The sequence below is a fragment of the Scleropages formosus genome, chromosome 1, assembly GCF_900964775.1.
Source record: "Scleropages formosus chromosome 1, fSclFor1.1, whole genome shotgun sequence".
NCBI classification, from domain to species: Eukaryota; Metazoa; Chordata; class Actinopteri; order Osteoglossiformes; family Osteoglossidae; genus Scleropages; species Scleropages formosus.
In genome coordinates, this window is record NC_041806.1 from 32,385,140 (window position 1) to 32,401,807 (window position 16,668).

The window sequence follows — 16,668 nt, forward strand, 5'->3', positions numbered from 1 at the left end:
TGAACATGTATGACAACTCAAATGAATTGTCTGAATTGTCTCGGGTATTTGGAAAACCTTTTGGAAGTTATTAGAAAGTACTACGTGATACACCTGTGATAAACTGTAACCTTTTGACCCTGAGCCCTCACTCTATGTATGTGGACATAGTTTTAGTCCCTCAATGTACAGTCTTAACCTTTATTCTGTTGTCTCCCCTGTACTGTTCATAAAACCCATGAAAATAATAATTAAAAACACTGAGTTGCTGGGGACCAGGGTGGTTGGAGCCCTTGTTGTGCATTGGAGGACTTGTATTTCTAGCCCTTCTGCTGCCGCATCCTTGAGCAAGTTTTGTAACTGCCGGACTTCCTAGAGCTACAGTGCCAATCAAAAGTTTGAGTACACCTGCTTACAACCACACTTCCCTGGGCCAGCAAAATGAAAGTGGATGTTCGAGGAGTAGAAGCTGGTGCTGTGTAAAAATTTGCAATGTTGGGGTCCAACTACTGGATATTTAGGAGGCGCAGAGAGGGTGAGCTCCCATGTGGTTCCTCTTCTCCAGACTGGATTTTTGGCTGGTTTTGCATAAATGGGTCAATAACTGCAAGCAGCTTTGTATACAAACCTAATGTTGTAAGTTGCTTTGGACTTAGATGTTGGTTAAATGAGTGAAATTAAGTGTCCAAAGGCAGTTCGCCAAAGCAGTGCTTCCCTAGCAGTTCCATGTATTTGTTCCGTTCCTCCTTGAGCACATCTGATTGAAACCAATCCTGGAATCTGTAATTCAGAAAGACGGTGTTTGTGGTCGAACTGACCAAGCCTATGGGCTGTTAGGGCTCCGCTCCATTCTCAGATTTGCCAAGCTCTGCTGTAAAAATATAAAACGCATATGTTACTCATTGCTTGAACTGTCTCAAGTCTGCAACCCCTGTGCTTTTTAACTGACAGATCTCCTGTGTGAAAAGGAATCACTGTTTCATTGTGTGACTTGTAACACAACGTCCGAGTTGTGAATTTTCAAAGGTTCCAATGTTTTCCAGTTATTTTATTAAAATTGTATTTTCTTCACGTTTCTCCACAAAATTTGTTCTGGAGTGAAACCTGAGTTTCCACATCCAGCCATTAGCCAGCAGTAAAATGCTCCCAAGCAGAACAGGAGAGAGGGACTATATTAGTTCAACTCCCTTCCACAGTGTTCACAATTCATGTCCAGGGTTTGCGAGATGGGGGGGCAAATTTGCAAGTCAATAAAAAGATGTGGAATATTGCACCTCAGATGTCATCTCATTTATATTTCCATCAACGTTCATCAGATGGGAATACATAAATATATATGGGGTGGCATGGTGACACCGCAAATAACGGCTATATCTCGGTGCCTGGGGGGAGTGAGAGGGCATGGGTTGATCCCCGCTCGGTCTGTGTGGAGCTTGCATGTTCTGTCTGTGTAGGTTTCCTCCGGGTGCTCTGGTTTCCTCTCACAGTCCAAAGACATGCTGTTCAGGTTCACCCACAGTGTGTGAGTGACAGAGAGTGTGTTTCACTGAATATATGGATGAGTGACCCCTTGTAAGTAGTGTATCTAGCAGTGTAAGTCACCTTGATGAATAAGGTGTGTGGGCTGATAACACTACATAGAGTTCAGTGAAAGTTTCTTTGGAGAAAAGTGTCTGCTAAATAAATGTAAATAGGAATTTGTGAAGACATGTTCTTTTTCAATAATTTTGAGGGTTGCTCAAAGTTAGTGACATTAGTAAAAGTCAGTTAATTTTTTTTATATGGATATAAGTATATGTACTTTTACAGAACCTAGGCAGTGAATAAATCAATGTATATCTCTATCATTACATTATAAAATATAGATAAAAATGTAAGGAAAGCAAAAGCGGGCAGATGCTGACAAATTCTGCACGTGTTGATTCAAGATGATGAAAGATAATAAAGTTGTGTCCTGTGGTGGACTGGTGACCTGTCAGTGGTGTTCCCTGTTTCACACCATATGTTTTCGGGATGGGTTCTGGAACACAGTGACCCTGCAACTGTCAAGTGGTTGAAAATTGTATGAAGTCTCATTACATTTTTATTAATTATAGTTTTATATGCGGTTTTTTTCCGAACATAACCTGTGGATATACTGAGGGATGTATCTGTCATTAAGCTTTCCTATAGAGTCCAGCTGGTAGCAAAAGCTGCTACCCTTAGCTCTAAAGTTTGCAGGTTTGATCCCTGTCTCTTGCTGTAGTATCCTTGAGCAATGTCATGTATTTAACCTAAATTGCTCCAGTAAAATTACCCAACTGTATAAATGGGTAAATAATTGTAAGTTGCTTTGGTGAAAAGTGTCAGCTAAATGAATAACTGTATTGTGACTTAGTGGTTGGATTTACAAACAAATTGAGTTACAAACAGTCCCAGCTGTGTATGTAAGTTGAGGAACCCATGTATGTCTGTTCCTGCGGCTATAGGACACAAGACTGCGCTAACAGCGAGGGGCGCCCTTTCTCAAGAAATGCTTTGTGCACCTAATACGAGTCCTCACTCAGCTACAAACAGAAGGTGAACTGAACTATGACTCTGTGTCAGCTCTGATTTTTAAAGATCAGGCAGGTAACAAGAATTCATAGCGCTTAAAGCAGGACTGTGATTTCTTTTACTCAGTGGAAAACAACACAGGATTTCCTCATGTACTTCTTTTTGAAGGGAATGATTCAAATGTTATCCTCTTAAAATTTTTTTGTTTTACCCGTTAATTAACTGTAACAAGGTTAGTAATCTTTTCAATAATACAGTCTTGAGAAAGTAGGTATATACACCCCCCTGAAGATGTTTGTCAGTTTTAAACACACATATTTGGGATATGTGGCAAATATTTGTTTTCCTGGGTTGGAAAAAGTGCACTTTTAGTTGCAGTGCTGGCCCTTTGGCAGCATCACCTTCACGCGAGCGTTTCTTGGAACCGTCTTTCAGTCTCTAACATCAAATGGTAGGAAATTTACCCCAGTGCTTCAAAGAAAACTGTTTCCACTGTGAGGCTTTCGAGAGCATTACTGAACCTGGGGGCTTCAACATGAACATTATATTTACATTTACATTTATTCATTTAGCTGTTGCTTTTCTCCAAAGCAACTTACAGGGTTAATCTACCTACAGTTATTTACCCATTATACAGCTGGGTAACTTTTTACTGGTGCTATTTAGGGTAAGTAACTTGCTCAAGGGTAGTACAGCTGGAGGTGGGTTGGCATTACAAAACTATTTCTCCTTTATGAGCCATTCTTTTTTCAGGTTGGCATTAGCCCTCTGACAGGTGGCCTCACCTTGTGCTTAAACAGGCAGCTTAGCAGAACACACAGAAAATGCTGAGTTTGAATCCCTTCTCCTTCTGTTTTACTCTGGAGCAAGGTGCTTACACTGAATTGTTCCAATGAAAATTTATTAGCTGTAAGTTGGTACATAATGTTGTTTAGTATGCATACCAGATAATTAATAATTTAACAAATGTAATAAAAAACAACAGTTTTAATAAATATTTCCTGCTCCTTTAGGGAGAGTTGGTAGTATAGTGGTTAGAGCTCCTGCCTTTAGACCCAAAGGTTGTAGGTTTGGTCACTGTCTAGCTATAGTACCCTTGAGCAATGTACTAACCCTAAATTGCTCCAGTGAAATTAACTGGCTGTGTAAATGGAAAAAATAACTGGTGGTAGATTAATATTGTAAATTTCTTTGGAGAAAAGCATCAGCTAAATGAGTCAGTGTATTTATACTCCACCTCTTTATACCATAATATTCCAACCAAGAACTTTCAGAGTTGGAATCATGTTCGTCTGTAAAAATGCAAATATGGTTTGTACCAAACATAACATCTGGGCTTGTATTCTAAGAACACAATTTTTGTCCCATCTTTCCAAAGCAAAGGCTTAATTTATGCCCGGGTGATCTCTAGAAACCTTCCGTTATACATGTATGCTTTATGAGAAGTCGTTTCTTCCTTCCTTGACCTCACATGTAGACGTTTGTTTGATCTTCTTTGACGATTAACTCATGAACTTTAGCACTGGCTGCGGCTCGAGGTTTCTGTAAATCTTTGACAGTAACACAGGATTCTTGGAGACTTTTTCAAGCATTTTCAGCGTATGCCTTGAATTTGGTGGGATGTCCTGCTCCTGGAAGATTCCCTTATGTACATCTGCATGCAATCTGTCATACTATGGAACGATTTGATGGAAAATTCTTCAGAATTGCTTTGTAACCCACCCAGACACTCATAATTTACTTTTGGTGCACTTCATCGTTTCAGAATAAAATAAAGCTAAGGGTGCTCCACATTAGCACCTGCAAATAACAGTTCTATTGATAATCATCAATAAATATCATAATATTTTCTGCAAGGTAAACTTGGGTAAATAGTTTTAAAGTTTAAGCTTTGTACATGTGAGAAAAATGTTATTACTGCATGTTACCCAGCTAAAATGATTAGTGTTAATAGAATAAATATGTCAATCAAAAATAAGCTGAGTTAATAAAAACCAAGTCTTCAAAAGAACATGGTTGCTTATTGTTCACTGTGATTGTTTTCATTAGAATGAAACTTTAAAAAAAAAAACAAGAGATACTAATTAATACTGATTTTATGGTCTGATGTGTTTTTGGTTACAAACTATCAATGAAAATCTAGCAGAATGAATCCTACTGCTCCGGATTTGCACATCTCCAGTTCTGAAGTCAAAATTTATTTCTTCACTAGTACCAAAGGAATGTCAAGCATGATATTTGTGTGGGTTTCCTCCAGGTGCTCTGGTTGCCTCCCACAGTCCAGAGATATTTGTTTTAGGTGAGCTGGTGACCCTAAAACTACACACACACACACTGACTGAAACCTCTTGTCCCGAGCAGGGTTGTGGCGAGCCGGAACCTAACCTGGCAACACGGGACACAAGGCTGGACGGGGAGGGGACACACCCAGGACGGGATGCCAGTCTATCGCAAGGCATCCGAAGCGAGACTCGAACCCTAGACCCTCCAGAGAGCAGGTACAGGCCAAACCCACTGTATAACAACCCCCCCCCCAAAAAAAACTGGTGACTGTAAGTTGTGTGTGTTGCATTGCTCTGGCGTACTGATGGGTGAATGATCATAGGGAGTTTAAAGCAGTGTACTTTGGAGAAAACATGCCTGTTGAGTGAATGAAAAAATATAAATCTAAATTTACCAGCATTAATCGATCCAGAAAGCCCAGTTTTGGACTAAAAACATACAGTATTCATTTTAGGTCAACCAGCAATATTTTCTGGCATATTCTTAATATTTATGAAGAACAAAATTATGCTGTTGAGATATGTTAAGGAGGAGATTGTATTATCATTGTAATTATGTGAAGCAGCAGAGGCCAATGACATGTGAACTGAATGTGACACAGCTAATTTTGAGACTGAAAACAAAGTGACCTCCTGACTGCCCACACAAGGTTTCAAACCCAGCTGCTGACTCTGCAAGCTTCTTGCCTGCATTGCTCCACAGTGCTTTGCACCTTGCCATTTGTCCGCCCCCTCTTTGTCTCTGCATCTCAGTCTCTGCATCTCAGTGCGTTGGACAAATGGACTGACTGTAGTGTGTGGGCCAGTGCAGTGCCTCTGTTTACCTGGTGTATGCAAGAGCATCTCGAGAAAGCAGTGTAGGGTTTCATCTGATGGTTGTGGTTTCATAGACGTTTATAATGTAGTGGTATATACCTAGATTGGTAGCTAGGGGCCGGGGGCCTTGTAGCACAGTTAGTAGCACTGCTGTCTCCCAGTACCTTGGTGGTACCAGAGGATGTGGGTTTGATCATCAATCTGTGTGGAGTTTGCATGTTTTCTCTTTGGCTGTGTGTGTTTCCTTTGGGTACTCTGGTTTCCTCCCACAGTCCAGAGACATGCTGTGCAGGTTCACCCATAGTGTGTGAGTGACAGAGTGAGCGTGTTCCACTGATGTATGGATGAGTGGCCCAGTGTAAGTAGTGTATCTAGCTGTGTAAGTCACCTTGGGGAATAAGGTCTGTCGGCTGATAACACTACAGAGAGTTCATTGGAAGTTGCTTTGGAGAAAAGTGTCTGCGAAATGAATAAATGTAACTACATCCTGATTAATACAATCATTCTCAGCCCAAGCCTGATATTAGGGCATCCTCTGTGTTCATATGCTAACGTGATTTTAATGAAAGATGAAGCGTCTGTTTAACACTAACAGAAATCTAGATTATTCTTATATTTCTTTGTCACAAATTTTCTTCAGGAGTAGCACTAGATAATTTTAATAATTTTATTTGCATTTTTTCACGGCCTCCATAAAACAACAGTTGAGGTGTTAAAGGTTGTTTAATGCTGTTCCCACAAACGAGACCCATACAAAAACATAGTATGTAAAATCCATATGCACATTACACATTTTTCTTGAAGGACTCATAGTTGGTGTCATGAGAGTCAGAAAGATGACAAGGAGCTTGCTTCGGCACAGTATTTAGTCAGACGAAATGGTAACGGTCAGGACAATTCTCATGCCGCAGACAAGTTCAAGCTATTTTGTATAGGATTTAGACAGCATAGTTCAGCACACCCCTTCCTGGATCGGGGCCTTGGCGTGGCGGAAGGGCTTGTGTGATCTAGGGATCGCCAGAGCTATGTCGTTGGGAGCATAATGCTGCTAGTAGGATCTCCCAAGGTGAACAGGTCTGGAGTGAAGATCCAGACTAACATGATCCAAAAACCTCCATGAAAAAAGTAAACAAGAGAATGTTCACCCTGCCTGGAATAGGGTCACCGGGGCCTACCCCTGGAGCCAGGCGTGGGGTAGTGTTCCTAGGTGAGCGCCTGGTGGCCGGGCAGCCCATGTAGCCTGGCTGGGCTCAGCCTGAAAAGACATCGTGGGGGGGCCATGTGGGCCCACCACCTGGAAGGTCCAGCATGGAGGGTGGGTTCTATGTATACCTGGCAGCAGGAGGGGGCGGGGTGGCGCATGGCGTCGTGGCCCATCGCAACGAAAACTGCCTCTTGGTTTGTGGAATGTCACCTCACTTGCGGGGAAGGAGCTGGAACTGGTACGGGAGGTTGAGAAATACCAACTAGATATAGTTGGGCTCACCTTCACTCACAGTGTTGGCTCTGGAACCAAACTCCTCAATAGGGGGTGGTCCCTCTCCTACTCAGGAGTTGCACGAGGTGAGAGGCGCTGGGCGGGTGTAGGTATACTCACAAGCCCCCGGCTGGCTGCCATACAGTTGGAGTTTGCCCCGGTGGATGACAGGGTCGCCTCAATGCAACTTAGGGTCGCAGAGAGGAAAACTTTGACTGTTGTGTGTGCTTATGCACCAAACAGCATTTCAGAGTATTTGGCCTTCTTAGAGAAGGTGGGAGGGGTTCTGGACAGGGCCCCACCTACAGACTCCATAGTCCTGCTGGGGGACTTCAATGCTCACGTTGGCAATGACTGGAAAATCTGGCGGGGGGTGATTGGGAAGAACGCCCTGCCCCATCTGAATCCGAATGGTGAAATGTTATTGGACTTCTGTGCTAGTCATGGTTTGTCCATAACAAACACCATGTTTAAACACAAGGATGCTCATAAGTGTACTTGGTACCAGAGCTCCTTGGGCTAAAGGTCAATGATCGACTTTGTAGTCGTTTCTTCTGACTTGAGGCCACATGTTCTGGACACTCAGGTGAAGAGAGGTGCTGAGCTGTCAACTGATCATCATCTGGTGGTGAGTTGGATCAGATGGCTGGGAAAACTGATGGACAGACCTGGTAGGCCCAGACGTTTAATGAGGATGTGCTGGGAATGACTGTCAGGGGACCTTGTCCAGAATGATTTTAACTCACACCTCCGGGAGAGCTTCTCCCATGTCCTGGAGGAGGTAGGGGACATGGAGTCTGAATAGACCCTGTTCAAAACCTCCATTGTGGAAGGAGCCAGGCACAGCTGTGGCCAAAAGCTTGTTGGTGCCAGCCAGGGCGGCAACCCGAGAACTCGGTGGTGGACACCGGTGGTGAGGGAAGCCATCAAGCTGAAGAAGGAGGCCTTTAGGGCCTGGTTGGCTCTGGGGACTCCTGACTCAGCAGACAGGTACCGGCAGGTGAAAAAGGCAGCAGCGGCTGTGGTTGCAGAAGCAAAATCCCGGGCATGGGAGGAGTTTGGAGAGGCCATGGAAAACGACTATCGGTCGGCTTCAAGGAGGTTCTGGAGAACCATCCGGCAGCTCAGAAGGGGTCAGAGGAGTTTCGCTCAGGCTGTGCTTAGCAGGCGTGGAGAAATTCTGACCTCTGATGAGGACATTGTTGGGAGGTGGAAGGAGCACTTTAAAGAACTCTTAAACCCGAGTGATATGCCTCCCTTACAGGAGTCAGGGCCAGAGGCTTTCGGGCTGTCAGAGTCCATTTCCCTGGTGGAAGTCACTGAGGTAGTTGGTAAGCTCCACAGTGGCAAAGCACCAGGGGCGGATGAGATCCGCCCGGAAATGCTTAAGGCCCTGGATGTTGCAGGGCTGTCATGGTCGACACGCCTCTGCGATGTTGCATGGACCTCGGGGACAGTGCCTTTGGATTAGCAAACTGGGGTGGTGGTTCCTATCTTTAAGAAAGGGGACTGGAGAGTGAGTGCCAACTTTCGGGGCATCACACTTCTCAGCCTCCCTGGGAAAGTCTATGCCGGGATGCTGGAGAGGAGGCTCCGGCCGATAGTTGAACCTCAGATTGAAGAGGAACAATGCAGATTCCGCCCTGGCTGTGGAAGAGTCCACCAGCTTTTTACCCTCTCACAGATCATTGAAGGGGCATCGGAATTTGCTAATCCAGTCTACATGTGTTTTGTGGTCTTGGAGAAGGCCTATGACCATGTTCCCTGGGAAATTCTGTGGGAGGTTCTTCAGGAGTATGGGGTACCGGGGCCACAACTGCAGGCCATTCGGTCCTTGTAGATACGGAGCGAAAGCTGTGTCCGCATACTAGGCATTAAGTCAGGCCTGCTGAGTATGGGTGTTGGACTCTGCCAAGGTTGTGCCTTGTCTCCACTCCTGTTTGTAGTTTTCATGGACAGGATATCAAAGCGCAGTCGAGGTCAGGAGGGCATTCTGTGTGGGAGTTGGAAGGTGAAGTCTCTGCTTTTTGCGGATGATGTTGTCCTTTTGGCTCCGTCACATGGCTGCCTCCAGGACGCACTGGAACGGTTTGCAGCAGAGTGTGAAGTGGTGGGGATGAGGATCAGCACCTCAAAGTCTGAGTACATGGTTCTCTCATGGAAAAGGATGGTATGCCCCCTCCAGGTAAGGAGAGAGTTTTTGCCCCAGGTGGAGGAGTTCAAGTATCTTGGGGTCCTGTTCACGAGTGAGGGAAGAAGGGAGCGTGAGATCGGCCACAGACTGGGAGCAGTGGCAGCAGTAATGCGGTGGCTGTACCGGACTGTAGTGGTGAAGGGGGAGCTGAGCCATAAGGTGAAGCTCTCCATTTACCGGTCGATCTACGTCCCTACCCTCACCTATGGTCATCAACTCTGGGTGATGACCGAAAGAATAAGATCGCGAATACAAGAGGCCGAAATGAGTTTTCTCCTCAGGGTGCTGGGACTCACTCTCCGTGACAGGGTGAGGAGTTCGGACATCCGGGAGGAACTCAGACTAGAGCCGCTACTCCTTCACATTGAGAGGAGCCAGTTGAGGTGGTTTGGGCATCTGATAAGGATGCCCCCTGGACGCCTCCTTTGGAGGTATACCAGGCATGGCCAATTGGGATGAGGCCCCGAGGTCAGCCTAGGACCTGCTGGAGGGATTATATCTCACAGTTGGCCTGGGAACGGCTGGGGATCCCCCAGGTTGAGCTGGAGGAAGTTGCGGGGGACAGGGGTGGCTGGGCCTCTTTGCTCTTCCTGCTGCCACCGCGACCCTTTTAGGACAAGCAGGACAGAAGATTGATGGATGGATGGATGGATGGAGCTCAGGAAATACACAGAGGGTGTGGTGGTGCAGTGGGTTTGGTTGGGTCCTACTCTTTGATGGGTTTGGGGTTTGAGTCCCGCTTGGGGTGCCTTGTGATGGACTGGCGTCCTGTCCAGGGTGTGTCCCCTCCCCCTCCCCTGTGTTGTTGGGTTAGGCTCCAGCTGACGTGTGTGTGAACTCAGCACAAATCATATTTACAGCAAAATATTTTCACATATAAGCAGAGATGTGAAGACCTTCCCGAGATCAGTCTTTGCCAGGTTGTCCATTACGTGTGTTCTAGACATAAGGCAACTTATCTGTCAGTTACATTGCATTTACTTATGAATTTATAACTGACATATTCTGATACACTAAGATACTGCTTGATCAATGCGGTTTTAAAAGCTGTTTATCCATTTCCTCAGCTATCAGTCAATGAGTAAGAGGAGTCTTCCTGACAGGATCTCATGTAGACAGACTTGTTAGTTCATTGTTTTATATATTTGATGGAAATTAAACAATCATTAGTAATTTAAAACAGAATTTATTTCCAACACTGGAAAAAAAAATTTATTAATGGGTTTATTTCAAAAAAGAATGAGTGACCCATTGTAAGTAGTGTATCTAGCAGTGTAAGTCATCTTGGTGAATAAGGTGTGTGGGCTGATAACACTACATAGAGTTCATTGGAAGTCACTTCGGAGGAAAGCATCTGCTAAATAAATGTAAATGTTAATGTAAAAAAGAGATGAGCAACTATAAGGGGTCCCCCCAGTTCAGAAAAGAAAAAAAAAAAAAATTCAGTCTCACTTAAATGACGGCAAACGATTTATTGGTTCCTTTTATTAGAGTTGACATTATTTAAACCTGTTATAATATTCCCACTCAGTTTAGTGAAATGACCATCCCTGTTAATGAGCCTGTTGTTAATTTTGGTTGATGCCACGTTAAGGCCCAGTATAGTTTCACCATCTTCCTCCAGGACATAATCACTAAATGTTACTTTATTGTACTTGTATTTATTGTTCTGCCTTATTTATTAATACATGTCACTCTTACTACAACATTTACCCACCACTGTTTTCATTTTCATTTATCTACTCCATTGCAGCATCATCTCAACCATTCTTGTCTAAATATGTGTTTGTTCAAATATGTGTTTGTTCATGTCTGATACATGCTTGTAATGTCAATGTCTGAATCTGAGCCTTGTCACAACAGTTTCAGTGCCCAGTGTACCCAGAGTAATGTGCAAATGACAAATAAATTACTCTGACTCTAAATTAATTATTGAATTTTTTTGTCTTCAGAGCAGCAGAAAGCATATGTAGCACCACTTTATGCAATGAATAAAGTTAATTATCCCTGTGCCCTCAGTGTTTTAGTTTTCCGTTTTCTCTTTTCATTATTTTGGATTGTATTCCCCTGTGGCTGAATACCATGAACATACATTGCTGTCAACCTATTACTGCATAATTCTCTGCGGCACCTGATTCCATTCATACCCTGTCGTTTGTTGATTTTTACTTGGCAGAAGTGCTGCAGAGAACCTACTGTTCCTCTAAAACTGCGCATGACCGGATTTTTGATGGCTGTCCTCTGAGGAATTATTCGTACGGCCAAAATTTTTAATATTCATAAATATTTACATAAATATGTGGCATATAAATGTGAAAGAAAAATGCTTGTCTTTTTCTCACGTTCAGAGAAAATTACCTTCAACGGGAGATGTGTGCTGGATCAGGAATTTTGGACTCCTTCAGGGTGCAGCGTTAAGTGATGTTGCACAAGTAGACAATTGTTTGATTATACAAACAAAGCTTAAGCTGACAAGGCAGAGTGATTGGACAAAAAGCTCTCAAATGAATGTTTAAAGTAGAACAGCCTTTGAAGGGCGTGTGAAAATGAGGTTGAACTACATTACCCTACAGTGGTAAGGTGACAAAGCAAGTGTGTGTTACGCCGCTGTGCTGATCTGGACTTGTGATAAAGTGACGGCGGTGTCGGCTGCTTATGACCTCTGGATGAATCATTTCAGTATCGTTCAGAAAGGGGCAATGCATCCGACACCAACAGCACTGCTTTTGGAGCCTTATCTACGCATCAGATAGTCGAAGAGAGTGACAGGTCAGCGTTGCATGGCGGCCCTCCAGGAGGAACTGCAGCGATTCAAGCAAAGTGTGTACTTTACAGTTCTGGGGCAACACGTGTGACATAGAAAGGAATACTGTCATTCTACTGGTGTTTCTGCAACCCTGTTCTGTGCAACAAGCAGTGATGCGTGGAACTGGAAGCATAACCAGATACTTAGAAGTTCTAATTTTCAAACATTTAGCTGCAAAATTGGCACTGTCAACTACAGAAGCAGATAAACACGTACATATAACAAACATAAATAGATAAAAACACATTCATGACAATATTGAATAAGAGAGAAACATTGTTTTTGTGCTGCTACTTGTGGAGTGTGAATGTTTTCTCCTTCAAAAGATGACGGCTTTACCCCTCAGCCTTGGAAGGGCTGCTCTGAGTACTGCTCACCCTGCCTGGAGGCACCTTTGAGAAGCTCTCTTTTGGTTGCCTCTGTTTCAGTTTGCTCTCTTTACTGTATGAGCTCAAAGCTAGTTTGTTTCAGGAAACCTCTCAGCATTTCTGTGACCCAATTTTGGTGTATGGTTATTCAATGAGGTCTTTCGTTAACACTTCTCCTATTGGCATTACACGTCACCAGCCAGTCTGGTCTTTGCTGAAGGAACATTTCATTCACTGGCTTATAGCTTGGTTTACGTGGGCACAGTGATGAAATACTGTTCTACTAAGTGCAAATGGTCCAATGGATTTATAGCTACGGGTGGCTTGAAGGTTAAAGACATGGACTTTTAACTTGGAGGCAAAAAGTAGACAAAGGCTGTCCTGTAGACAAAAGTTGAAATATGGATAACAAAGAAACAGCATCAGTAGTGTTGTGATTGTTAGTGTACTTAACTAAGGGGGATGTGGTGGTGCAGTGGGTTGGACTGGGTCCTCCTCTCTGCTGGGTCAGGGGTTCAAGTCCTGCTTGGGGTGCCTTGCGATGGACTGGTGTCCCCTCCCCCTCTGGCCTTTTGCCCTGTGTTTCCGGGTTAGGCTCCGGCTCCCCACGACCCCATATGGGGCGTGCCGTTCAGAGAATGTTTGTGTGTACTTAACTGGTTTGACCTTTCTTTGACCAATGGGATAAAAAATGTTAAGTGTTGTTAATGTCAAGTTAATGTCGAGGTTGAGATTTGAAGAAGGCCATTAGATCAAGTTAGCGACCTGCAATTAACAGCCAAGATTTCAGTCTATAAAAGCGATCTTTAACATGCAGAGGCAGAGGACAATTTGTTTTGACTTCAGAAACAAAATTCTTTCAAAACCTTACAAATTTACAGGCTGCACTGCAAAATTTTACTAAGGCTGTTTTCACTGCAGCTTTACAAGAATCCCTTTAAGATCTGTGTGTCACTGACAAAGGAAGAAGTAGAAAAAAATACTAGAAAGTTGCAACCACATCAAAGCTAGCCTAACTCTAGAAAAAACCCAAGTGCTCCAATAAACTACTCATAGGAATATTTGCCATTTTGCTCACTGACACCTTTTAGGATGGACTTTCTTTAGTAACTTTGAATTTTCTAGTGTAGGGGCTTTGGAGTCAGGTACGCAACTTTGTCGTGGTTATCACTGAGTAATGAAATGTAACTCAAAAGACCTTCTTCAAAGACAGCGGAAGTAGTCTGCATAGGGGAAAATGTGGGTTCCGCCTCGCCGTCATTTTTTTACGTTGAGCAGACAATCCAGAAATTTCCAGTTTTCAGGGTTCATCCTTTAGGCCAGTTATTAATTTTTTTCCCCTATCTTTGGTGAGAATTGAAATACATTTTCCTCAAAGCATAGCACAAGTTCCGCTCGTTCCATTTCGTAACCGATATTTTCCTCGAAAAGAACGTCCAATGCTTATTCAACATTTACATCATAGTTTTTATGATAAGATAAAAAATTAAATTGAACTAATATTTATACGTTGTAGACATGGTGGTGAAGTGGATAGTGCTTATTTGCTCACAGTGCTTGGGCTGTTTGGCTGTAGGCTCAAATCAGGCTCACTGTGAGGGTCTGCATCTCCTCGCCATGTTTGTGTGGGCATCCTTCGGCTTCCTCTACGGTTGCAAGGCATGTGTTTCTAAATTACCCGTAGTTTGTGAATGAGGGTGATGTCTGGCTGCACAAATCAAATGGATCAAGATAATGGCTCAGTGAATCAATAATACTCACTCACTATCAGTAACTGCCTGTCTTAATGCAGGGTTGTGGTGGTCTGGAGCCCAAATTAATCATCATGAACATTTAGCTCATGCGTTTCAGCAAAGTGACAGTGCAAGGTTTGCATACTAAGCTACTTACAATGATGTCCTCATTTCAACAGCAAGGTGATTTCAATGAGTTCATGGCCATTTCCTTGCTCAAGGGTGCAACAACAACACCGGGGACTGAAACCAGGCTCTCTCTGAATGCAAAGCCTTTGCAGTTATTCATTTAGCGGACACTTTTCTCAAAAGCAACTTAAATGTAAAGGTACTTACAATTATTTACCCATTTATACAGTTGGGTAATTTTTTTACTGGAACAATTTCAGGATAAGCACCACGCTCAGGGGTACTACAGCTGGAACATGAGACTCAAACCTACAGCCTTTGGGTCCAAAGGCAGCACCTCTAACCACTACGCTTCCAGCTGTCCTTATAGCAATAGTTCTAACTACTATGTGACTGTCCTCTTTCTTCACACATATTGGATTTACAGGAATTAATATACTTTAAAATGATAACTCACTGAGATTGATTTTCACTTCTAATGTTTTGTATCAAATCAAACTGGCACGACACATTTTGTGCCCTTCCCACACTTGCTTCACTCAGAAAGCATAGAAATATTCAGTTTTCACTTTCACATATGTCAGACCAGTACAAAGTGATTTCCTCTTGTTACCAAAGTTAAGACAGGAGAAGTTTGAGTTAAAACCTCACGCTACCCATTATCAGATCTTTGAAGCAGTACTCAGTCCCCCTGCTTTGCCCCTCTTGCTAATTTTGCATTTATGCAAAGTTAACTGTTTTGAAGGGGTGATGTAATAAAAGGGATGACAAATCTGATACTACTTACATTTATTAACGCAGCTGATGCTTTTTTCCATATTCACTTAGAATGTTGGAATTCTTGAAATCATTTACCCATTCACATAGGTGGGTAATTTTACCATGGCGATTTAGGGTAAGTACCTTGCTCAAGGGTGTTATAACTGGAGGTGGGCTTTAAACCTGTAACCTTTTGATCTAAAGACAGTAGCTGCCCCTTATGAGACACATATCACTTTTTTTATTCCAAATTATATTAAAAGGAATTTGGGTAGTCATCATCAAACATGTGTTTTCCAGAAAAGGTGGGATGGGGTGGGGTATTGTCAGTTTGTCAGTTTAAGTACATGTGCAGTAGAGTGTGTCATAAAAAAAATGAAAGCTTATATGGGACATTTTTATCATGATGATGTCGGAGTATGACATAAAGGAGAAATAAGAGAAAAAAATTAAGTAGCTGTTAAAACTTTGCTTTTTTTCAAATCGGATGAACTAACTTTATCAAGTAAAATAAGGTCAAAGAGTGATTCATATGCATCCACGTAAACAAGTATGTTGTAGGAGTGGGAGTCAGGCAGTCATAATCCCCCACCACAAAAACGAAAAAACAGAGGTCTGTAGACTATTTTGAGTGGGCAATTACGTATGAGCAAAAAACACAGCCACAGCTTCTTCATAAACCACACCGAAACCACTAAGGAAAATGATTCCGGTATTAATTTCCATGCGGTCCTGCCATTACAATATGGGTACAGGTAGCAATTTTGCAATCTAACAAAGCTGTCAGTCAAACTCAAGAATGGCTCATCCCTAAAGCAGGACTCTTAAGTGAAAACAGAAGATAAAATTAATGTGAGACAGTGTACTGAATAAGGTTTTACCCCTCTTTTCCCAGGTCCATGCTCTAAATCGAGAAAAATCACTGAGAGCTAATTAGTTGCAAATACATGCTATTTGATTAAATACTTAAATATTTAAATGTACTTCACCCACTTTAATCTGTGAACTACCAAAACTGTGACATTATGAATTTTAAAGATGGGCATGTTTCTGCATTTTGAGTTTTCATTAAGCATTTACTTTTAGATTTCTGATTTGTTTTTTTTAACTGCATTGTCAGCGTAATTTCACAAGATTATTCACTTTTGTATTAGGGAAATGAAATAGAATATAATTTTGCATACCAGTTTTGTTATTTCTTTGCCCAGGTCACTATATTCATTAAAGCATGTCATTCAGCCATATTAAAAAAAATGGCACAAAATAAAACATAATTCACATGGGTTTTTTTTAATTTTATCTTTTATTGTTTCATTTACACTGCACAGCTGGTATTGCAGTGGTTGGAGCTATTGCCTTTGAACTCAAAGGTCATGTGTTTCAATCCCACCTTCAACTGTAGTGCTCTTGAGGAAGGCAGTTACCCTAAATTTCTCCAGTAAAATTACCCAGCTGTAAAAATAGGTAAATAATTGAAAGTATCTCAGTGTTATAAGTTGCTTTGGAGAAAAGCGCCAGCTGAATGAGAAAATGTGATTTTAAGCAAACTGAGATTATGCCTTTCTAGGGTGTACAAAAGCCACCCGTTCC